Source organism: Montipora foliosa, chromosome 6 (genome assembly GCF_036669935.1).
Source record: "Montipora foliosa isolate CH-2021 chromosome 6, ASM3666993v2, whole genome shotgun sequence".
In the NCBI taxonomy this organism is placed as follows: Eukaryota; Metazoa; Cnidaria; class Anthozoa; order Scleractinia; family Acroporidae; genus Montipora; species Montipora foliosa.
The window spans coordinates 13,829,496-13,834,495 of NC_090874.1; the positions used below are offsets into that span (position 1 = coordinate 13,829,496).

At 39.0% G+C, this 5,000-nt stretch overlaps 1 protein-coding gene across 3 annotated transcripts in view; it reads right to left on the minus strand.

Annotated features, from left to right (window-relative positions):
• Positions 1 to 5,000, minus strand: part of LOC138006744 (zinc finger protein 709-like) — a 108,513-nt gene that overhangs the window by 18,741 nt on the left and 84,772 nt on the right. Inside the window, exon 1 of one of the 3 annotated variants that reach the window (XM_068853250.1) lies at positions 3,237 to 3,442. The exons of the other annotated variants lie outside the window; for them this stretch is intronic. The gene's annotated coding sequence lies outside the window, so the exon portion shown is untranslated. Of the gene's footprint in view, positions 1 to 3,236; positions 3,443 to 5,000 lie in introns of those variants that run through there. 3 annotated transcript variants of the gene reach the window in all.

Here is a 5,000-nt window from a genome sequence, read left to right on the forward strand (position 1 = left end):
AAGACTTGAAAGTGTAACCATTTGTGAATGAAATGACAAAGGCAGCACTTTCTCCTCAGTTAGTTTAAGATCCTGAGTGTTGATCCGGCCAGGGTTTGAACCCGCGACCTCCCACATGACAGCCCGATGCTCATCCAACTAAGCTACCTGGACATGGTTTATAATAATTATGAAATTAATGGTTTTGATCCATGGATTTACAATTGGCATAGTAAAATTACAAGAGCATACACTGTAAACAGTTTTGATCCGGCCATGTACATGTTCATGGAAATTTCCATGGATTATTGGCATGGTAAAATTACAGGACTAACTTAATAAATAGCTTTGGTGCAGCCTTCTACTTGGAAACTTTCATGGATTTGCCTGTGACTGGGTAACATTCCAGAGATAATAAGTAGTTTTGATCCAGCCTTGTACAAAGAAATTCTCATGGATTTAAAAGTGGCAAGGAAAATTTACAAGATTATAAATAGTTTTGATGTAGTTATTGTTGTCATGTACATGGAAATTTCCATGGATTTACCAGTGACATGGCAAAATTATAAGCTTGAGTAGTTTTGATCCAGCCTTGTACATGGAAATTTCCATGGATTACAAGTGGCATGGAGAAATTACAAAATTAAAACTAGTTGTTGCATTTGCAAGTGAAGTGCTGCGAGTGAGATGTGGAAGTTAGTATTGAGTAATATTTGCACAACTTTTAAAGCTGGCAGTTGTATTTAATACATTGAAACAATTGAATGATTTACATGTGAGACAATTTTTTTATTGACTCAACTGCATAAAGGATGTCTTACAACTAAATTATGAACCCTTTGGTGAAAAAATGTTCCACATATTCACTTAAAATATTATTTCCGGCTAAGTGTTGCATTTCTTTATGTCCAAGTAAAATGCTCAAAATAAAGGTTTAACGCTCATTCAGTACATTTTTTGTACATGTAATTTAATATTCCCTATCAAAATTTGCATAACAAGGAGAAAAGATCAACATCACATCAATCAGGAAACAAAAACCGCATTATTCTTGTGCAAAACACAGGGATTTTTATTCACTGCAAAGATCCATTCTCCACTGTTTAGCAATCACCCTTTTAAATTTCAGAGAAATCAGCCTTACACAAATATCTTAAGATTGCTTTTTACATACGTGATTCATGAAAGGAATGCAGACAAAAGTGATAACGTATGCATAATAAACTCAAGCATCGAAGAATGCCGGCTATCTCACTGATACATGACACAACCTAACAGGCGCTCAAAAACAAAAAGATCCCGGGCCCGGGTCAAAGCTTTAAATTCAGAAGCTCACCTTTATAATTTCAGATGAATATTGTTTATGATTGCTATGTTTTGCCATAAAAACCATCAGATGCCTTCACTAGGCTCAAAAAAAGCTCTCAATGTAATTTTTCTGTGATTTCGACTACAATTCTTTTTTTTCTTCCTCTGCTGTAGATGCAACTTAAGGGCTTGAAATTGCGACCAATATAGTCACATTTGCAACTAAATTTTTCCCTTTGCGACTAAAATATCTGGAGAAGTCGCAAATTTGCGACTTGTTGTCACCTTCGCTCTTTCGAAACAAAAGGGTTAGCAGTTGCCACTTTGCTGCTACTTTTGCTAAAATAAAATAATTAATAAATAAACGACAAAATTATTTTGTTTCTCGCTGTGAATTTTCTCTGAAGATAGCGTAATTGTAGAGTAATTTAGCTGTAATGTTACGTGCACAGCTCCATTCCTTCGATCATTCGCCATTTTCAGCGGTTTCTCTACACACAAGTATTGCGGGCTCATATTTTTTTTCTAAACTGCTGACAACACAATGCAGCACAGCAATTTTGCGACTAAAATTTGCGAAATTCCGACTAAATTTTCGCATCTTATCGCAAAATGCGACTGGATTTTTTGCTCATTTCTAGCCCTGCACTTTTGTCTTGCAGGAGGATCACAGAATGATGTCAAGATCATTGGGTAAGACAAACACACAACTGAGAAACTAAGGTTTTTCCTGGCATATAGCACACAGGGAAACCATCAAGATTAATGTGCTGTTTGCCTGATGGCTCACAGCAATTAATAGTTTTGATCTAGTTGTTTACATGGAAATTTCCATGGATTTACCAGTGGCATGACAAAATTATAAGATTATAAGTAGTTTTGATCCAGCCTTGAACATGGGAATTTCCATGGCTTTGCCACCGACTTGCAATATTACAAGATTGTAAATAGTTTTGGTCCAGCCTTGGACATCAAAATAACCGTGGATTTACCAGTAACTTGGTAAAAATTATAAGATTATAAGTAGTTTTGATTCAGGAATGTGTAAATAATATGCAAAACTAATATTTGCCGGCAAATTTAGTAGCAAAGAAACGTTTGCTTTTGCTGTACTTCAGAAAATCTCCTGTCAAAAAATTATGTGTTAAGCCATTTATTAATGAGTACCTGGCTTTGGCTGTACTGTCTGGTGCCTAACTTTACTTGCCGGGCGGGATATCGAAACTACCGCTGTACACATGTCCGGCAGCCCAATAATCTCTGAATTTCGTGCTCCTCTTCGCGAAATATTCAATTTATGTAATGCAATCTTAGTTTAGACGGCTCACATGTTGCCGATTACAGCCGTCAATATGTTTAATCCATTTCTGTGACAGCTTGCTACTCTATGCAAATCGCGCCTCTTCACTCTCTCCAATAATTTACAATACTCGACCACGACTCAAGCTATTGGCTTTAACTTTTCAATGTGTTCAAGTCGGCGGGTCTAAAACACAGGTCACATTCCACAGGTCACTCGTTGCAGGTCATTGTTTTATGTTTTGGAAAGTAACCAAAACCCTCAATTTGGCTAACCCTAGGCCTAAGGTTGGTTTTTAGGCCTAGGCTTAGCCAAATTGAGGGTTTTGGGTTACTTTCAAGAAGGTAAAAAAAATGACCTGCGACGAGTGACCTGTGGAATGTGACCTGTGTTTTAGGCCCGCCGGATATAAGTACTTGTCGCAAAAAATGGAATGCTAACCGTTTTAAAATGAGTGTTCAGACTTAAATGATGTTTTTTTTACGCCAGAAATTCAGTGATTTGATTAGACAAATTCTAACTTTACTAATTAAGAAAGGGCAGCCATCATTGATCACTACCGAGGAGGCATGCACACAAAGTATTAACGATACAACACCTTCCAAGAGACTGAACTCTTACTTGAATTGCAATAAACAAACATTCTAACCTTCTGCTCCCTCAAAACAGCTCGAATCTTCTCAAACTCGAAGCCACTTCTCTAAAATCTCTTTGAAGTCCTCTTGAATCATCACATAGGGCCCATTCTGGCCAGCGGTCTTGAGAGAAGGGAGAGGTTGGTCATGTTTGCAAATTTTAAAGAATTTTACAATGACTGCAAAAATTATCGTGCGCTCATTGGCTATTTTTTATTGTCAATAAGCGGACAGACACAAATTTATAATTTATGCGATAATGACGCGATATTGCTCGCGTCAGGTTGAAGATTCTCGCATTTTTTGTCTCGCTTTCTTCTCGTGTTTTGACTTAATTTTGACCCCTCTGCCTTTCTGTTATTATAAAAAACAAATTGACGTCAGTTTTTCATGTGCATGCGTCTGTCCTGTTATTGATCATGAATTTCGACATACCCCCCAGGGTTATTGAGAAGACGGCTGAATAGGCCATTTTCGAGTTGATGTCTACCTCCTCTTCAAAGCGAGTCTAAGTGGGAAGTTTTTATGATAGTAATTAGTTCTACTTTACATATGAATGAAAACTACTTTTCATAAGAAAAACTTCGCACTTAGACTTGCTTTGAAGAGGAGGCAGACATGAACTCGGAAATGGCCTATTTCAGACTAGCCGTTGAACCTCGATCATAAGCTACATTTGCATGTAAGCACAGGTAGCCCAAGCTTGATGAATGTGTATCCGTGTACTGCACGATATTATAATAGAGTAGAAATAAAAGGATTTGTATGGGGAAAACGGTTGTTCTCAAAATTTTAAGAAAATATGTTTATGTTCGGAATTTGCATTTATGGCCGCAGTTTGATCCTCTAGGGATTTTACGTCACATCTCGGTATTTAAGCCTTGTCCCCTCTCGCGTTAGTCACTCGACACAACTGGTCGTGTCCTTCCTATTTCAACGTATTGTTGCCTTTCTGCTGATTAGAACTTAAACGTTTTCTCTGCGGCGGAACGCAGTGACATAGCAGAGAACGGTTTTTCTCAAAATTTTAAGAAAATGATCGGAGCCTAGGAGAGTGCGTTCGATATGTTTGTAAGCGTACAGGTAGCAGTTGAGGGAAAACGATAGATGGTTAGTGCAATAGATATTGATATTTGCATATTTTCACTGTCAAAATAGACAAGAATTTAGCCTGCGCGCAACGCCGGTATCCTTGTAACACCTCAGGGTTTAGGAGACAATGCTATTCAAGTCCCCAGGGAACTCATTTGCCTATTTATGCAAACCTTCTCTGGTTTTCGATCTCTTTCGCCAAGTTACGTCGTTGTGGTCCTGTGTGAAATTTTTTGCTTTGAACTTTGAGTCTCGCGTCGCCGAAGCCGCAGCACTTCATTATGGCCGTTCCCGCGGAACCTAATGCTGAAGCTGTGGCTAATCGTATACAAGTTCAGGACCCAGGACAAGGACAGCCGCTAGTACAGGACCAATAGGTTCAAGCTCAAGAACAACAACTTCAAACCCAAGCACAACAACCTCAAGCGCCACCAGGGGCCGCGGCTGCCCAAGTTCAGGTTGGCGAGGTTATGTTTTTCACTCTCATGGCCCGGGTCCTTAGTTTACATGTCTGCCGCGTGCTTTGCCAAGTTTAGCCATTTATGTGTCACTCTGTGGTGTCCCCCTGCTCGTTTGTGTCTGTAGTTGTTTCGTTTTCGCTATTCCGTTCACTTTTCCCCCTTCGTGTGTTCGACCTCAGAAATGGTCGTGTGTTCGACCTCAGAAATGGTCGTGTGTTCGACCTG